Source organism: Pogona vitticeps, chromosome 2 (assembly GCF_051106095.1).
Source record: "Pogona vitticeps strain Pit_001003342236 chromosome 2, PviZW2.1, whole genome shotgun sequence".
In the NCBI taxonomy this organism is placed as follows: Eukaryota; Metazoa; Chordata; class Lepidosauria; order Squamata; family Agamidae; genus Pogona; species Pogona vitticeps.
In genome coordinates this window covers 188,182,075-188,203,104 of record NC_135784.1, presented here as the reverse complement: position 1 = coordinate 188,203,104, position 21,030 = coordinate 188,182,075, and the positions used below count along the sequence as shown (strand labels likewise).

Here is a 21,030-nt window from a genome sequence, read left to right as displayed (position 1 = left end):
AAAATTACATATTCTGTATAGCACAATACATCTAGAAGTAGCAAAAAAATGACACATACACTAACATCAGCACTGATCACAAGCATCAGGTTTTAACAAGGGCCATCAAATCCATCTCCTTTGGAGGACTTTCCAATCTTCTGCAGAAGATACTAAGAATAGGCATGGGTTACAGAGAAAGCAAACTGGCTCCTTTTCTATCTGCTGACAGGCTTCTTCCACTAACTAGATTCTAGCTACAAGGCTTATTAAAACTGCAAGGAAAATCAACTTCTGGAGGCTAAAAAAGGAAGCTCTTTGCTAGCTTCTAAAACATTAATGAAGATGTGGCTCATAACCTTTACTCAGAAATTTAAACTATGTAGCAGACTACTGTAGCAGATATTGTTGAGGAGAATAATATATCTGGTGTCAGTTGGAGGTGTTTAGTTTAGAAAACGGATATACCTGTGTACTGCCTGAATGAAGGACCTCCAATCTTCAAGCTTTGCAGATGAAGGCAAACTGTTATCATTCATTCATTCGACTTGTATACCGCCCATCTGGCAACCCAGGCCACTCTGGGCGGTTCAAATATTAGAAATTATAGTTATATCTGGAATTCCTCATCCCCAATCTTTTCAATTTTTATTTTAAAAAATATTTTGTTCTTTTTGATTCAGGCTTAGATATAGGTGCTAAATTTCTTGGAAATGTGTAAAACACATCAGTCTAGAAACAAGCAAACAAAGAAAAACAGCAGAGCTGTCTGTTTTCTCACCAGTTGTGCTGGTATGTTCCTAACCTAACTTCTTTGTTTGTTTATAACATATTAACAACACAAGCAAATGTTGTCTGCACAACAAGCAGGCTGAACAGATTGTCTGTTTTGTGCCAGTTTATTTATTTTAAAATAATTGTATATTGTTTTTCATTTTTTAAAAAAAGCCTGAATATGATTTACAATAAAAATGAATACTATGAAACCAAAAGCTATAAAAATGTCAATAAAAATAGAAAAATCAATTAAAAATAGCTTTTAGGGGGAAAACATGAAAACTGGTAAGACTTATCAAAGAAAACAGAATCTGCAATGGAATAAAGCCTGATTTTAAAGATCTATCATATAATTGTGCTGCACTGGGGCCTATGTCCTGTGTATATCATCACAGCTTACATACCAGAAGTTAGAGGCTGACAAGGAATTGCAAATGAAACCAAAGTGGAGTCTACTCTGGAGCCCTTTAACTTTTTGATGCCCTCCATCCTGATATTCCTTCTGCTAGTGCAGTTGCTGCTCTGTGGTTACATATGAATTAAGACAGCACAATACTAGTTGTGCAGTATTGTAATTGTAGGGAAAGTAAGTGGTGTTCGAAAGGTCACATCTGTTTTATCATTTCTATTTACAGTACAAGAGAACAACCCACCATAAAGCACTGCAACTTTGGGAATAGCGGGAGGTCATGCTGATGTTTCAGGTTTTTAAAAAGTTCAGTAAATACATAAACATTAGGTAGATTTTTAAAGGAAAAGACTGATTCATAGCAGTGAGGCTGTACAACTGCACAGTAACACTTAACTTTTTAAGAAACTCTTTTGAATTGGTCCCAGAAACAGACTGGTGCAGTTCTTGTAAGAGGTGTGTTATATGTTCCCTGTAGCTGGCCCCAGTCAGTAGTCTGGCCGAAGAGTTTTGCACCAGCTGAAGTTTCAGAGCTTTCTTGATGGTAAAACCCCAGTTATGTAATTTTTTCCCCTGGAAGACACACCAAGGCCAGCTGGTCAGCTCAGCTCTTCATGCCAGGTGAAAACAATCCATTGCCAACACACCTCCACTTAGATAATGTAGATGGATTTGTGTATTAAAGTACCGTATTTTTCGCACCATAAGACGCACTTTCCCCCCACAAAACAGGGGGGGGTGGAAAGTCTGTGCGTCTTATGGAGCGAAGAAAACAGATTATATTTTCCTGTTTTCTTCTCATAAAAAATTGGTGCGTCTTATGGAAAGGTGCATATTATGGAGCGAAAAATACGGTAAATTGAAAGGCAGTATCAATGTAGGCAATATGTTGATTCTGACTAGTTTGTGTAACATTGCGTATATCTCAACTAGCTGTGTGGTTATGCTAACCAAGTTTAAGAGGCAATATTGCAGGCAGGAAGAGCTCAGTCTCCTGATCACTTCCCACTTCACTGTTGTTTTTTCTGCATTCCTATTCACAGTAAGAAAGTTGTTCCCCAAGCCAACACAATGAAGTAGACAGATGTGGCCCTCTAAAAAGTATTGGGCTGAACACCTTCCATTACAGACAATATCTACAGTGAAGAATATCTGTAGGCTTTTTGGGGAGGGACAGTTGCATGCTAGTATGCATCTAGACATGCTAGTATGTTCTCCCCTTCTGAAGTGGGTGCAAGGAAAACTTTGTGCCAGTTTCTGAGGAGGGTCCTCTCTATGTGATGGTTTTGTTCCCACCCTGGCCACTGTGATGTCCTTCTGCCCCGTCCCATTTTTTAACTCCTTTGCCTTCTCTTCTCCCTATCTTTAACCTCCTCCAGCCTGTTCCTTCCCCAGTATGAAGTGGTGGTGGAGTCAGTCAATGACAGTGATGGCCTTTTTATGCAAATATGTTGGTGGGGGGTCACAGGTTACTTGGCTATTACAAAAGGGGGGGTCACAACTTGAAAAAGGTTGGGAATCACTGACTTACACACTGAAGAAATCATTAACCTCAAGAACATTCAGTTTTGTTACAAAAAACAGGCAAAGACTGAAGCACCACAAATAACTGGAATTTAGCCTCTTCTGCTTCTCACATACAGAGGAAATGCAACTACTCATCGTGGCAATTTAGGTTGGCACTGATAGACCAAGTTCACAATTTACATTTCATAACAGTGACAGAAACCTATCACTACGCAGTAGGTGACAAATAATTATACTAGCTAAAACTACTCATTACATGTAAAAATGTGCAGCAGTTTCTCCAACAGTCCATTTAAATCAGTAAGCGACACTGTTGGTGAGTGGCAATCAGATATTAAATATGTAGAAGAAAGAAGGGGTAGCTTTTTCCTTGTGCACTGTTTTGCTCACCTTAGTCATTTTTCCCATGGTGGATGCAATACAGAATTAAACAATGAAGAAGGAAAAAAAGAGAACCTTTTTTTCTCTTCTGCCCAGCAGAAACAGTCTTAGCAGATTAATGGGCTATCATGACATACATGTGTATATAACATGATGTTTGAGCCCAATGGATGGTAAATGTAAACACACAATTGTATCAGAAAGCTATTTTCTTTATAAAGCACTAAGCAAAGTAAAAGCACATTCTAATTCCCATTTCTTTCTTTTTCTTCAGTGTAGAAGGGGGGTCACAAGCCATTCTGTGTTGTATCAAAACAATTAGTTCGGCATCTTAATTTCAATATTTGCATTGTCACAGAGATTTATACAGCTATTAATGTGATCTGTGTAGTATTTTAAAACATAGTGCTTGGCCACAAGGTATATTTACAAGTTATTAAAAACAACAAATTCTAACTGCCCACTACATATACAACAGCTTCAGAACAAGATGTACATGCTAGTAAGATTGCAAAATATATATGAAATACTAGAAATAATTCCTTCCATTTATAATGCAGTCCAAAGAGAGAAAGATAGGAAAAAACAGACTCAGTACAGTCCATGCAAAATTGTTTTAGAAGGCATTTAAAGATGCTTGAAGAAAGAAACTATTATGCATCTGTCAAAGGAAAATAAACAAAACTCTCATGGCTTTTAAAAATAGGAATGAAACTAAATGCAATAAAGCTTTTGACTAAGATTTTAATGACAGAAAACTATTTGGAATCAGCAGGCGCTGAAGCAGATCATTTCTACAGATTATGATCCCCAGATTAAATCATGCTAACGATTGTAAGAGTAGATACAGTATCAAGCAAAACTGCACTTGGAATAGAAGAACTAACAATTACTATCTTAAAAAATGGACTGCATCATGAAGTGTCCCTTCACAACTCAGAATCCAGTGGAAGCTTTCCATTGGATAAATGGGGAAGGGTGATGATTTTGTTCAAATTCTCACCCCTATTCACATGCCCTAGCACTACTTCCTATACTGTTCTACAGGTCCCAAACTTTGCAAATAATGGAGGCACCACTTGATGCTACAAATCCAAGAATGAATTAGAGAAAGTCACAGCTCCACTCTTTTCCTGTAATGGTAGCAGAGCTCTGGCACATCTGAGCCAGCCTAAGGAAATTGAGGGTATCAGCTAGCACCAAACACACAAAGAATCCTCCATTCTGCCAATGAAATGTTGGCTATAATGAAAAATGGAAAAGATCAACATCTGCCAGTTTTGATATTGCCATAAATAAATCCAGTGAATTCTTGGTTTACCTTGCAGACAACTTCAGAAGCTGACAAAATTAAAGGAGAAAAATATCCTGGAGGACATGGATAAAGCACTCTCCCGTTTCCCTGCTGTACATCCATAAAACAGTATTGAGTACCATCTTCATCATCCTGCTTCTTTTGTTACATATATTCCTGTTAGTAAGTGTTGGATCAATATTCAGTCCTGGAGTTTTAGCACACCACTCTACAGCATTTAAAGCCTTCTTGAACAAGCTTTACAAGGCTCTTGCCAAAACATTCCTCCCAGTCCTTGTAAGGTACACCCATCTTCTGCCAAGAATACTGGAGCTGTAAGACGTGAACTAAGAAACTAAACCTTTCTCGATACTATTTGCCCGTCGAGCTGTTTGCTTCCAGTAGCTTACTTTCTTCACCAGAATTCTGGATACAGGTCCAGAATTCTGAAAGGAAGAATGGCTTGTACAAAGGAAAAAAATGAGGAAAACAGTGTTTCTTTCCCTATGTCTTTAACTTTCCTATTCAGAACATGATAGTCTGGCAATTCACAGAAGATGTCATTTGGATGTACCGCCCATTCTTGTACTAATCAGCAGGAATGGACAGTAGTCTGTGCAGATCTGATGGATCTGAATCATCACCTCTTCTCTATTACATCTTGAAAACACGATTATCAAGTCAATACACTGCCCAAAGGAACACCCACTTATATATACTGTACATATCTTCATTTGTTCCTGTCAGCAGGAAGTCTTCAACCATCACCATGCATTTCTTCTTCCTGAGACTGGTGACTAGCTTCCTCTCATTGTGGGGTCTGTATGTCCTCTTAAGTATTCTGTGGAGCATGTGGTTCTTCTCTAGATGGGTCAGCAGTATTCTCCAAGGAAGGAGATAGTATCCTTTACACAGTTCTAAGAGCACAGAATATCTCTTGCTTCTTCTGGTCACATGTATCTCATTCTGCCCATTGCCTGCCTCTTGTCCTTTCCTATTCTTTCTTACTCAGAACTCTTATGGATTGCAGAGTATTTCAGGAGTTTTAGAAGGTGTGATGTAAAACTCCTGCCATGCAGATGTGCCAATCTATTAACTGCATGGCAAAATACAGACATACATGGGAGTAGTTAGTATATTTGCCCAGATTCTGTACAAGCAAAGTTGTTCTTGCTGCTGCTAACTGCAATAATCATAACAGTTCCTAAATAGGAAACATGACCATTATCTTACAGATCCTTACCAATATTGTTGCAAATTCTGTTGTGAAACACAGCAATGTCACCATTTGTTGCTCAGCAACTGGGCCATGTCTATGACTGTGCACCAGACCAGTAATCCACAATGTAATTCTTTTGAAATCAAGGATCTAAATGCAGCACTCTACCTGCTACTCTGTCACAATGGTTATCCTTCTATGTATTGCGTACAAATGTACACACAGGTATCTATAAGGAACCTGAGGCACACATTCCTTTCAGGTGATCCATGAAATAATTCAAACTGTCACATTAAAAACAGAAAACATGTGAGAGACAGCTGCCCATTAAATTCAAAGTGCTTTCAAGCAAGTTGTGCACCATACATTCAAAAAACCAGTGACTTAATAGCTAAAGAAAAAAGACAGAAACTTTGTGGCACCTCTTCTCCAGGAGTTTATGAATTGATATGAAAGCGTGTCTCCTCGTGATACATGGGCTACTTTATAGAATTTCTCCATAAAGTGGGACAAGAGTTTCCCTCTTACTGTAACTGTTTCTTCATTTAGAAAATTTCTGATACTTAAAATATAATTAGTGGTGTATTACTTAAGAAAAATGTTATTTTAAATAACAGAAAATCTCTTCAAGAATTAGAATTCCTAATTATTCAATAATCACACATAAGCCCAATAACATGTGAGAAATAAAAAGTATATTCTAATCTAGCAGTCATGAGCAGTTTCCTGCATTATACTGACCACAAAATAGCTGACATACAGTTTCCTGTCACAGCAGACAGAACTGCAATTTCATAACTGAACATAACAAATTTTGCATCTCTGCCTGATAAATCAGAATTCCGAAATTAGATAACATTGAAGAACAGTCCTGTAAAACATACATATAAACCACAAGAAGATTTGCAATCAAAATTTGTAAAATGTTCATATTTTCATATTTCATAGTATTTTCATTGGACTTCCTCACAGGAAAGTTGTGTCCTAAATCAGTATTTTAAGACTCCAATCAGCATTTGCCTATTTAGTATGAATGAACAGATTCCTGATAATAGGGGACAATTCAGGACTCAATGATGTTATAGGAAATTTCCTCAGTTTTTTTCAAGTCTTGAGTGACAAGCAAAGAAAAATCTGCACATTTGGGGGCTAACAGATTACAGCAGAACCATTCTAGCCAGCACAAATAGTCACAAACATATATTTAAACTATTTTACTTATAGTTTTATGCTGCCTGTAAGGTTAAAGAGTGTTTTAAAATGTTTTGAGAAAGAAATATAGAATAGCCACAGTGACATGGTTCAGCCACATCAATTTCAGGGTCTGTACAGACTGAAATGGATACAGATTTGATCAGAAATGAGCAGCCATCACTTCGGGCCTCTTTGCTGAGTATGCTTTGCTAAGGGAGTCCACCAGTGGAAACTTCTACTTATTTAAGTCTCATTTACAAGTAGAAAGTGACGCTTCCTAGTTTTATGCAGTATGTTTACTCAGAAGCAAACCCTACTGAGGTTCACTTCCATATAACTGTGCACAGGAATGCAGCATAAACGAACATCACACAACTTTTAAGGGGGCAGCCAACCTTATCAGCTCTTGCCTCTGACTGCCTGCAGGTTTCTAACTGATAGCACCATCCATAGGCATCCTTCAGTCTGGGGAGACTATGGTAACATGCTCTGAATTGAGGAGTATCCTCTCCGGAGCATGAAGCCTGGGTAAAGTAATATGGAGGATAGGCTGTTACCCAAGCAGCAGATTCCCCCCTCTCCATGTTGCTGAAAGAATATGACATCTGAAGCCCAATGTGACAAACATGTTTCTGAAATTGGGGGGGGGGGGGGGGAGAGAGAATGAAATTTATATAAGCCTCATAAATGAGCAAGTACATCCTACTGATCATAGCCTTCATCAGCAGAAGCCATAAATCACTGCATGAAAATGTCACATACATCCAAGAGCCAATCAATATTTAGTATGACGCCGATGTTTCATTCAACTTTTCATTCTGCTTCCATATGTCTGATGAAGTGGAGGTGATCCAGGAAAGCTCACATTAAAATATAATAGTCTTTAAGGTGCCTCAGGTTAGTTTTTGTGGGTTTTTGTTCTGTTTTGCTGGATTTCGCCTGATATATCAAGAAGGTTACCTTCTTACGAGGGGAAGGAAAGCCCCTAATTCCTCCCACCAGACAACTCATTACTCTCAACAGAGGAAAAAGTTGAGGCAGCTTGTTTAAAGAAAAAGAAAAAGTGAGGGAAAAGCCTGAGAGGAGAGGCAGCCACGATGGGGCAGGCGGGGGGGGGGGGGGAGAAGAAGACACCGAGTTCTCTTTGGGGAGGGGAGGCACCTGGCGAGGTGGTGGAGGAGGAGGAGGAAGAGGAGGGGGACGTGTGGGCAGGCCGCATAACTGAGCCCCGCAACCCCGGCACAGCCCCTCGCAAGGGAGGAACGGATGAAGCCCACCAGAAAGGGAAAGGGCTGCCACACACACACACACACCCTGGGCTCAGCAACAAAGGCAGAGGAGCCCAAGGCGAAGGCGGCCTCCCCCGCCTCAGCCGAGGCGCCCGCCCGTCACTCCCCACCCCACGCCGTCAAGGGAGGAAGGCGAGGAGAGCCGGTGGAAGCGCTCCCTCCGACTCACCGCGTCCTCAGCCGCACCATGAGCGGAGGAGAGCGAAGGGAGTGGGGGTGCTCCCGTCGCCGCCGTCGTCCCACTCGCAGGGGCCCGCCAGGCTGGGGAAGGGGGCGCGGCCCGGCCCTCCCGACTGGCTTCTCCTTTCCCTTTCGGCGCCTCGTCGTCGTCGTCGTCGCGGCGGCGGCTGCTGCTTCGCCTGCCCTGAAGAGACGTGGCAAGGAGGGCTGATGCGCTCATCACGCCGCGACGACGACGAGGCGGAGGAGGCGGTGGCGGCAGCAGCCGCTCCTGCCGCGGCCGAGGGAAAGCCCAACCCGCGAAGGGAAACGTGGAGTGGCGCGGCGTGGCCTGGCGGCCATCTTGGGAGTGGCAGAAGCAGCGAAGTTCCACGCCACTCACTCACTCACTCTCTCTCTCACACACACGAGGTGAACAGGCACGCAGGAGCCGAGAGGCTTGCTTCATTGAGGGGAAAAAAAGAGAGCTGCTTTTTGGCCATCGGGTTTCGCCTGCAGCAGGACACTTCCACGACACACGTATCCGAGGCATGGGCTCTTCGTGCGTTGTCGCGTGTCCTGAAAAATAAAAGTGTGGCACCCCTGTGATCGTGGGGCGTAGGTATGTATGTATGTATGATTGTCTTTCAGTGGTGTTAACCGCCATTTAACGGGATGTACTAAACGGATGATCACTGAAAGGGATGATCGGGATGATTGCCTGCAGTTCACCTCCAAGCCCCTAGATGTCACTATCTTTTTTCACTTAAACTCAATTTAAACAAATAATAACCAACATAAAGCTTGTAAATATGTATGACTAATCTAAAAACGGGTTATTAGTGCATATATGTATACCTGGCACTGGTCTCTGTGCGTTTCCTGTGGGATGATGGCTGTATCTTTCTGATTTACGTGGGATGATGGGGTTATTAGTGCATATATGTATACCTGGCACTGGACTCTATGCGTTTCCAGTGGGATGATGGCTGTATCTTTCTGATTTACGTGGGATGATGGGGTTATTAGTGCATATATGTATACCTGGCACTGGCCTCTATGCGTTTCCAGTGGGATGATGGGTATATCTTTCTGATTTACGTGGGATGATGGGGTTATTAGTGCATATATGTATACCTGGGACTGGCCTCTATGCGTTTCCTGTGGGATGATGGCTGTATCTTTCTGATTTACGTGGGATGATGGGGTTATTAGTGCATATATGTATACCTGGGACTGGCCTCTATGCGTTTCCTGTGGGATGATGGCTGTATCTTTCTGATTTACGTGGGATGATGGGGTTATTAGTGCATATATGTATACCTGGGACTGGCCTCTATGCGTTTCCTGTGGGATGATGGCTGTATCTTTCTGATTTACGTGGGATGATGGGGTTATTAGTGCATATATGTATACCTGGCACTGGCCTCTATGCGTTTCCAGTGGGATGATGGCTGTATCTTTCTGATTTACGTGGGATGATGGGGTTATTAGTGCATATATGTATACCTGGCACTGGCCTCTATGCGTTTCCAGTGGGATGATGGCTGTATCTTTCTGATTTACGTGGGATGATGGGGTTATTAGTGCATATACGTATACCTGGCACTGGCCTCTATGCGTTTCCAGTGGGATGATGGCTGTATCTTTCTGATTTACGTGGGATGATGGGGTTATTAGTGCATATACGTATACCTGGGACTGGCCTCTATGCGTTTCCTGTGGGATGATGGCTGTATCTTTCTGATTTACGTGGGATGATGGGGTTATTAGTGCATATACGTATACCTGGGACTGGCCTCTATGCGTTTCCTGTGGGATGATGGCTGTATCTTTCTGATTTACGTGGGATGATGGGGTTATTAGTGCATATACGTATACCTGGCACTGGTCTATATGCGTTTCCTGTGGGATGATGGCTGTATCTTTCTGATTTACGTGGGATGATGGGGTTATTAGTGCATATACGTATACCTGGCACTGGCCTCTATGCGTTTCCTGTGGGATGATGGCTGTATCTTTCTGATTTACGTGGGATGATGGGGTTATTAGTGCATATATGTATACCTGGCACTGGCCTCTATGCGTTTCCTGTGGGATGATGGCTGTATCTTTCTGATTTACGTGGGATGATGGGGTTATTAGTGCATATATGTATACCTGGCACTGGCCTCTATGCGTTTCCTGTGGGATGATGGCTGTATCTTTCTGATTTACGTGGGATGATGGGGTTATTAGTGCATATATGTTTCCCTGGCACTGGCCTCTATGCGTTTCCTGTGGGATGATGGCTGTATCTTTCTGATTTACGTGGGATGATGGGGTTATTAGTGCATATATGTATACCTGGCACTGGCCTCTATGCGTTTCCAGTGGGATGATGGCTGTATCTTTCTGATTTACGTGGGATGATGGGGTTATTAGTGCATATATGTATACCTGGCACTGGCCTCTATGCGTTTCCTGTGGGATGATGGCTGTATCTTTCTGATTTACGTGGGATGATGGGGTTATTAGTGCATATATGTATACCTGGCACTGGCCTCTATGCGTTTCCTGTGGGATGATGGCTGTATCTTTCTGATTTACGTGGGATGATGGGGTTATTAGTGCATATATGTATACCTGGGACTGGCCTCTATGCGTTTCCTGTGGGATGATGGCTGTATCTTTCTGATTTACGTGGGATGATGGGGTTATTAGTGCATATATGTATACCTGGGACTGGCCTCTATGCGTTTCCAGTGGGATGATGGCTGTATCTTTCTGATTTACGTGGGATGATGGGGTTATTAGTGCATATATGTATACCTGGGACTGGTCTCTATGCGTTTCCTGTGGGATGATGGCTGTATCTTTCTGATTTACGTGGGATGATGGGGTTATTAGTGCATATATGTATACCTGGGACTGGTCTCTATGCGTTTCCTGTGGGATGATGGCTGTATCTTTCTGATTTACGTGGGATGATGGGGTTATTAGTGCATATATGTATACCTGGGACTGGTCTCTATGCGTTTCCTGTGGGATGATGGCTGTATCTTTCTGATTTACGTGGGATGATGGGGTTATTAGTGCATATATGTATACCTGGGACTGGTCTCTATGCGTTTCCTGTGGGATGATGGCTGTATCTTTCTGATTTACGTGGGATGATGGGGTTATTAGTGCATATATGTATACCTGGGACTGGTCTCTATGCGTTTCCTGTGGGATGATGGCTGTATCTTTCTGATTTACGTGGGATGATGGGGTTATTAGTGCATATACGTATACCTGGCACTGGTCTCTATGCGTTTCCTGTGGGATGATGGCTGTATCTTTCTGATTTACGTGGGATGATGGGGTTATTAGTGCATATACGTATACCTGGCACTGGCCTCTATGCGTTTCCTGTGGGATGATGGCTGTATCTTTCTGATTTACGTGGGATGATGGGGTTATTAGTGCATATACGTATACCTGGCACTGGTCTCTATGCGTTTCCTGTGGGATGATGGCTGTATCTTTCTGATTTACGTGGGATGATGGGGTTATTAGTGCATATACGTATACCTGGCACTGGCCTCTATGCGTTTCCAGTGGGATGATGGCTGTATCTTTCTGATTTACGTGGGATGATGGGGTTATTAGTGCATATACGTATACCTGGCACTGGCCTCTATGCGTTTCCTGTGGGATGATGGCTGTATCTTTCTGATTTACGTGGGATGATGGGGTTATTAGTGCATATATGTATACCTGGCACTGGCCTCTATGCGTTTCCTGTGGGATGATGGCTGTATCTTTCTGATTTACGTGGGATGATGGGGTTATTAGTGCATATATGTATACCTGGCACTGGCCTCTATGCGTTTCCAGTGGGATGATGGCTGTATCTTTCTGATTTACGTGGGATGATGGGGTTATTAGTGCATATATGTATACCTGGCACTGGCCTCTATGCGTTTCCTGTGGGATGATGGCTGTATCTTTCTGATTTACGTGGGATGATGGGGTTATTAGTGCATATATGTATACCTGGCACTGGCCTCTATGCGTTTCCAGTGGGATGATGGCTGTATCTTTCTGATTTACGTGGGATGATGGGGTTATTAGTGCATATATGTATACCTGGCACTGGCCTCTATGCGTTTCCAGTGGGATGATGGCTGTATCTTTCTGATTTACGTGGGATGATGGGGTTATTAGTGCATATATGTATACCTGGCACTGGCCTCTATGCGTTTCCAGTGGGATGATGGCTGTATCTTTCTGATTTACGTGGGATGATGGGGTTATTAGTGCATATATGTATACCTGGCACTGGCCTCTATGCGTTTCCAGTGGGATGATGGCTGTATCTTTCTGATTTACGTGGGATGATGGGGTTATTAGTGCATATATGTATACCTGGCACTGGCCTCTATGCGTTTCCTGTGGGATGATGGCTGTATCTTTCTGATTTACGTGGGATGATGGGGTTATTAGTGCATATATGTATACCTGGCACTGGCCTCTATGCGTTTCCTGTGGGATGATGGCTGTATCTTTCTGATTTACGTGGGATGATGGGGTTATTAGTGCATATATGTATACCTGGGACTGGTCTCTATGCGTTTCCTGTGGGATGATGGCTGTATCTTTCTGATTTACGTGGGATGATGGGGTTATTAGTGCATATATGTATACCTGGGACTGGTCTCTATGCGTTTCCTGTGGGATGATGGCTGTATCTTTCTGATTTACGTGGGATGATGGGGTTATTAGTGCATATATGTATACCTGGGACTGGTCTCTATGCGTTTCCTGTGGGATGATGGCTGTATCTTTCTGATTTACGTGGGATGATGGGGTTATTAGTGCATATATGTATACCTGGCACTGGTCTCTATGCGTTTCCTGTGGGATGATGGCTGTATCTTTCTGATTTACGTGGGATGATGGGGTTATTAGTGCATATATGTATACCTGGCACTGGTCTCTATGCGTTTCCTGTGGGATGATGGCTGTATCTTTCTGATTTACGTGGGATGATGGGGTTATTAGTGCATATACGTATACCTGGCACTGGCCTCTATGCGTTTCCAGTGGGATGATGGCTGTATCTTTCTGATTTACGTGGGATGATGGGGTTATTAGTGCATATACGTATACCTGGGACTGGCCTCTATGCGTTTCCAGTGGGATGATGGCTGTATCTTTCTGATTTACGTGGGATGATGGGGTTATTAGTGCATATACGTATACCTGGGACTGGTCTCTATGCGTTTCCTGTGGGATGATGGCTGTATCTTTCTGATTTACGTGGGATGATGGGGTTATTAGTGCATATACGTATACCTGGCACTGGCCTCTATGCGTTTCCTGTGGGATGATGGCTGTATCTTTCTGATTTACGTGGGATGATGGGGTTATTAGTGCATATACGTATACCTGGCACTGGCCTCTATGCGTTTCCAGTGGGATGATGGGTATATCTTTCTGATTTACGTGGGATGATGGGGTTATTAGTGCATATACGTATACCTGGGACTGGCCTCTATGCGTTTCCTGTGGGATGATGGCTGTATCTTTCTGATTTACGTGGGATGATGGGGTTATTAGTGCATATATGTATACCTGGGACTGGCCTCTATGCGTTTCCTGTGGGATGATGGCTGTATCTTTCTGATTTACGTGGGATGATGGGGTTATTAGTGCATATATGTATACCTGGGACTGGTCTCTATGCGTTTCCTGTGGGATGATGGCTGTATCTTTCTGATTTACGTGGGATGATGGGGTTATTAGTGCATATATGTATACCTGGCACTGGTCTCTATGCGTTTCCTGTGGGATGATGGCTGTATCTTTCTGATTTACGTGGGATGATGGGGTTATTAGTGCATATATGTATACCTGGCACTGGCCTCTATGCGTTTCCAGTGGGATGATGGCTGTATCTTTCTGATTTACGTGGGATGATGGGGTTATTAGTGCATATATGTATACCTGGCACTGGCCTCTATGCGTTTCCTGTGGGATGATGGCTGTATCTTTCTGATTTACGTGGGATGATGGGGTTATTAGTGCATATACGTATACCTGGCACTGGCCTCTATGCGTTTCCAGTGGGATGATGGCTGTATCTTTCTGATTTACGTGGGATGATGGGGTTATTAGTGCATATACGTATACCTGGCACTGGCCTCTATGCGTTTCCTGTGGGATGATGGCTGTATCTTTCTGATTTACGTGGGATGATGGGGTTATTAGTGCATATACGTATACCTGGCACTGGCCTCTATGCGTTTCCTGTGGGATGATGGCTGTATCTTTCTGATTTACGTGGGATGATGGGGTTATTAGTGCATATACGTATACCTGGCACTGGTCTATATGCGTTTCCTGTGGGATGATGGCTGTATCTTTCTGATTTACGTGGGATGATGGGGTTATTAGTGCATATACGTATACCTGGCACTGGCCTCTATGCGTTTCCTGTGGGATGATGGCTGTATCTTTCTGATTTACGTGGGATGATGGGGTTATTAGTGCATATACGTATACCTGGCACTGGCCTCTATGCGTTTCCTGTGGGATGATGGCTGTATCTTTCTGATTTACGTGGGATGATGGGGTTATTAGTGCATATACGTATACCTGGCACTGGCCTCTATGCGTTTCCTGTGGGATGATGGCTGTATCTTTCTGATTTACGTGGGATGATGGGGTTATTAGTGCATATATGTATACCTGGCACTGGCCTCTATGCGTTTCCTGTGGGATGATGGCTGTATCTTTCTGATTTACGTGGGATGATGGGGTTATTAGTGCATATATGTATACCTGGCACTGGCCTCTATGCGTTTCCTGTGGGATGATGGCTGTATCTTTCTGATTTACGTGGGATGATGGGGTTATTAGTGCATATATGTATACCTGGCACTGGCCTCTATGCGTTTCCTGTGGGATGATGGCTGTATCTTTCTGATTTACGTGGGATGATGGGGTTATTAGTGCATATATGTATACCTGGCACTGGCCTCTATGCGTTTCCTGTGGGATGATGGCTGTATCTTTCTGATTTACGTGGGATGATGGGGTTATTAGTGCATATATGTATACCTGGCACTGGCCTCTATGCGTTTCCTGTGGGATGATGGCTGTATCTTTCTGATTTACGTGGGATGATGGGGTTATTAGTGCATATATGTATACCTGGCACTGGCCTCTATGCGTTTCCAGTGGGATGATGGCTGTATCTTTCTGATTTACGTGGGATGATGGGGTTATTAGTGCATATATGTATACCTGGGACTGGTCTCTATGCGTTTCCTGTGGGATGATGGCTGTATCTTTCTGATTTACGTGGGATGATGGGGTTATTAGTGCATATATGTATACCTGGGACTGGTCTCTATGCGTTTCCTGTGGGATGATGGCTGTATCTTTCTGATTTACGTGGGATGATGGGGTTATTAGTGCATATATGTATACCTGGGACTGGTCTCTATGCGTTTCCTGTGGGATGATGGCTGTATCTTTCTGATTTACGTGGGATGATGGGGTTATTAGTGCATATACGTATACCTGGCACTGGCCTCTATGCGTTTCCAGTGGGATGATGGCTGTATCTTTCTGATTTACGTGGGATGATGGGGTTATTAGTGCATATACGTATACCTGGCACTGGCCTCTATGCGTTTCCAGTGGGATGATGGCTGTATCTTTCTGATTTACGTGGGATGATGGGGTTATTAGTGCATATACGTATACCTGGCACTGGCCTCTATGCGTTTCCTGTGGGATGATGGCTGTATCTTTCTGATTTACGTGGGATGATGGGGTTATTAGTGCATATACGTATACCTGGCACTGGCCTCTATGCGTTTCCTGTGGGATGATGGCTGTATCTTTCTGATTTACGTGGGATGATGGGGTTATTAGTGCATATACGTATACCTGGCACTGGCCTCTATGCGTTTCCAGTGGGATGATGGCTGTATCTTTCTGATTTACGTGGGATGATGGGGTTATTAGTGCATATATGTATACCTGGCACTGGCCTCTATGCGTTTCCAGTGGGATGATGGGTATATCTTTCTGATTTACGTGGGATGATGGGGTTATTAGTGCATATATGTATACCTGGGACTGGCCTCTATGCGTTTCCAGTGGGATGATGGCTGTATCTTTCTGATTTACGTGGGATGATGGGGTTATTAGTGCATATATGTATACCTGGCACTGGCCTCTATGCGTTTCCAGTGGGATGATGGCTGTATCTTTCTGATTTACGTGGGATGATGGGGTTATTAGTGCATATATGTATACCTGGCACTGGTCTCTATGCGTTTCCTGTGGGATGATGGCTGTATCTTTCTGATTTACGTGGGATGATGGGGTTATTAGTGCATATATGTATACCTGGCACTGGTCTCTATGCGTTTCCTGTGGGATGATGGCTGTATCTTTCTGATTTACGTGGGATGATGGGGTTATTAGTGCATATATGTATACCTGGCACTGGTCTCTATGCGTTTCCTGTGGGATGATGGCTGTATCTTTCTGATTTACGTGGGATGATGGGGTTATTAGTGCATATATGTATACCTGGCACTGGTCTCTATGCGTTTCCAGTGGGATGATGGCTTTATTTTTTTAGTGGTCCCTCAACATGGAATATTAATTCGTTCCAGAACAGCAAATATATGTTGAACCCATAAATATATGGAAAACTGGTAATCTGTTATGGACCCATCAAACATGTAATCCCAGTATAAAAGAAAATAAATAAATGAAGGAATGTAAGCACACAAATAGGTCATAGAAACAGCTACTTGCCAAAAAAGTAGCAATTGTGTTCAAAGCAATTCTTTTTTTTTTTTTTAGTATGGAGCTCATGACTTGCCTGTTACCATTCACAGCACAGCTGCTATGTTTATTTTATATAAGGAGTATTATTTGTTTGCAGCTTATCAGGTGCTTTCACCTGCCTTGGTGCTGGTTGTTCTGTGGCCGGCTCCAATGGCCAGGTGCTAGACATAGCAGGAAAGGATAAGACTACAGCTGAAGTCTGTATCTGATATCTCCCCATAGTGTACTCAGGTTACAGCGTAGCCAGCAGTGTACAGCAGCAGCACAGTTTAGCTTTAAAGGGTACCAGACACCTAGGACAGGCTTCCCCAATAACCCCAGTGGATTAAACTAGAGGTTATAAGATATAATTTATTATATTGATTATTTATATTGTTACTTTGTTGTATTTTTTGTGATTGCTTATTGATCACTATGCAATAAGGATTGTGTAATTTGCATATCAACCCAGCATTTGTCTGCATCCATTATCGGGTTTTTTATTCTTGTCTGTTTATTGTCTGTTTATTTAATATTTAATAAAATGTATCATTTTTAATAAAGGCTGTAGTTTATGTCTTTTTTTTAGTGCATATGATCTAGTTTGACATATTGGCCCATATATTTGACCGTATTGGTCAGTTGTTTATAGGTAGTATATTGTAATTAGTATATTGTAATGCAGTATTGCTATCAAGCGGTCGCATAGTCTAATCTAGTCCCATAATGGGGCTAAAAACAAAACAGAATTAAAACACAATATTTAAAAAATGAAATAACCCTAAACCCAAACCGTAGGCCCAAAACCTAACCCTAACAATAAACCCTATGTTTAACCCCTAATCTTAACTCCAACTACAACCCATAACCATAATTCAACCTTCCACATGAGTTGACCTCATGCCCGTCAAACTTTCACAGTTAACCTAACGGCCATCGATTAAACAGCTGGAACTGCTGTGTTGATAATCCAGGTATCAGTACAGCGCACCCTTACTTTAGGCACATACTGTGATAGAACCTGTAACCCTGCATCACCTGTCTGTGAAGGCAAGCTGAGACCTATTGTACCACAACCAGTTTTGTCTGTAATAGCTGATTTACTCTCAAGGGTGACAGGTTAGTTTATTGGGGATCTGGCCGTCTATGGCCAGTAGGTCAATTCTCCTTAGGTCAACTGTGGAAAGTCGACAAGCAGAACATCGGCTCTTGTGCAAGATTGACTATATAAAATGATCGACTTGCAGAAGATCGTCTGTTCTGCAAGGTCAACCTCCACAAGGGTAATATTCTGACTGTCGAGTGTCCTATCATCGATATTATGAAATTAACCTTTAAAGGTTTGTGGTTAGGGTTACCCTAACCATATACTGGGATGACTCGCTGCAGGACCAACTCCCATTTGACTCCTCCTATATTTACCAATGCACATTCTGGCACACTCAATGCGCACGTGATGTGCAAAGAAAATTGATGGATCTTATGGTCAAATAGAAGGAACATAAGATTCAACGAACGTCGAGCGGGAGTGCGCGTTTAAACAATATCTTACATAAAAATATACTGTGACCACACGATGCATGATGTCATCCTAGTGTATGGCCAGCATTAGAGTTCAAACTAACAGATCTAGTTTATTGTTTTATCTATTATGGACAGTTTGTGATGCTGGAAGTTGTGGTTCTGCTGGAATTATTCAGTATAGCCAGTCTTTGAGAAAAATTATTTATTGAAACCATGCAGAAGAAGTTCATACAGTGTTTTTGCAACTATTTCACTGTATCCATTAGGATACCACACTAAAAGGTGTCAGACAGTACCCTAACAGATGCTGTAAGAAAGCCACAGCAATCCCATGGGGGACAATAGAGCAGTGTGAATCCAGCCTACTCCGGTGATATCTCAAGTTGGACAGAAGGTCAGCAGGTTGGCTTGTCTGATGAAGAGTTGGTTAGATTTATGCCGCGCTGTTTTAGTTGGACAAACAGGTTTGATGGATGAAAGTTTGGAGGGTTGTGGTTAAGTGAGGCTAAGTCCACACTAGGTCCGTGCAGCCTCCGTTCGTGCTGCACGGACCTAGCACGGAATGTAGACAGAACACCGATGGAGCATTCTTCCGCCGATGTTCCGTTCAAGCCTATGGTTAGGCTTGTACGGAACATCGACGGAAGAATTGCTGCATTCTCCGTCTATGTTCCGGCTAGGTCCGTGCAGCCCGAACGGAGGCTGCACGGACCTAGTGTGGACTTGGCCTTAATCTGATGTATGGCCAACATTAGACATTGTATGCAACCATTTTTGAATCCCTTGTTAGGCTCTGTCCCCTTGCAGACACCCACTCCCCCCCACCCCCCTCATTCTGAAGGAAAAAAAAATATTGCATGACACATTTTTATTCCATTTAAAAATAACAAAATTTTATGGACTTACAGAACCCCCAAAGAAGTCTACAGAGGTCACGTTTGTTCAGTCTGTATACACATGCAGACGGAAGAAATATGCCCATTCAGTCCGCTGAGCTGTTCTGGATGGAAAAGCTCTGCAGACTTTGTAAACACCAGTGTGGACCCAGCCTAAGCATTATTAAAGTATATCAAGTTCTTTGTGGGGGATTCTCTCTTCTTATCTTTGTCTACCTCTTGATAATTTCTGTTAATTATTCTGACCTGTTTATGACCTCCATGTATCTTTACCAATATACAACAATCTGGTCACATGTCCTTTCTGTGAGATGCAAAGAAGATACATTTAATTGAAAGCATAAAACCCTGTGTGATGCAGAGGTAAGTCAGATCTGTTGGACCTCTGAGATCTTTGAAGGTGCTCATAACTCCAGCTACTTGAGTATTTGTTACTGCTGAAAACTGGTCTTTGGAATTTTTCATCATGGCCAATAGACCATTTTTACAACATCTTCAAGAAGAACTCACATATGAATACATTTCTGATCTTATTGAAAAAGTATTCAAAAATGATATATCTGGTGAATGTGTCATGCACCAACCACCAGTGGCTCCAAAAGGAGGAGAAGTCTACATTTTTGTGGCTCTGGAAAGCCTACACAAGAATGACTATTCAAGGGACCAGTACAGATGGATCTCACGTGGAAACAACAAGCAGCGAAAATGGTTTATTGAAATGCAACTATACAAAGCGTAAGTACACTTAGTGTAATCTTTTTATGTTAGTTACAATAGTATCCTTTTGTTAATTATATATATATATATAATTATAATTATATATATATAATCCCAGTGGTGTGTGTGTGTGTGTGTGGCTGTGGCCAAAACTACCTCTGACAGCCAGCAGGTGGCAGCATCAGAAAGGGCATGTTAAAAAAGGGCTCTTGCCTCGGGAAGTAACTCACTTCCCCTGAGGAGGCCTGGGCTAGGCCGAAGCGCATGACAAGAACCTTTTTAACATCTTAAGTAGCTTGATTTGACTAGAATGCACGAGTATCCTGCACGGGTTAACTTGTGTATATACACACACACACACACACACACACACACACACATATATACGGTCTCCATGGTGGTTTTGAACGCTCCTTCCATTGTGGCTGCTTTTGCATTAGTGCTGGAAAGGTACAGGTTTTTGTAGGACCCTTCCAAATGGGGACACCTTGGCGCTCGGTGAAAGGGTTCGACTTAAATGTAGGTGCCATGAGCCCCATTCATTCACTTTTGCCAGTTGGTGAGCTGGTGTTACATATTGCTGCAATACATGCTTATATCTTGGTACATTTAGCAGTGTGTCGCTATAAGCATATATTGCAGCAATATGTAAAACCAGCTTACTGACTGGCAAAAGTTCAATATAGGCGTCATGAGCTCCTCTTTTTAAGGCAAACCCTTCCACTGAGCTCTATGTTGTCCCTGTTAGGAAGGGTCCTACAAACACCTGTCCCTTTTGCAAACTAATGCAAGAACTGCAATAGCAGCTTGGTTAGTTTAATCCATTAGACTCTGCCTGTTCTCCA

The 21,030-nt window shown here is 42.5% G+C and overlaps 1 protein-coding gene across 1 annotated transcript in view; it reads right to left on the bottom strand.

Annotated features, from left to right (window-relative positions):
* Window positions 1-8,378, bottom strand: part of TMEM39A (transmembrane protein 39A) — a 28,629-nt gene extending 20,251 nt beyond the window's left edge. Inside the window, exon 1 of the mRNA XM_020778434.3 lies at window positions 8,239-8,378. The gene's annotated coding sequence lies outside the window, so the exon portion shown is untranslated. The remainder of the gene's footprint in view (window positions 1-8,238) is intronic.
* Window positions 8,379-21,030: the final 12,652 nt, after the last annotated feature.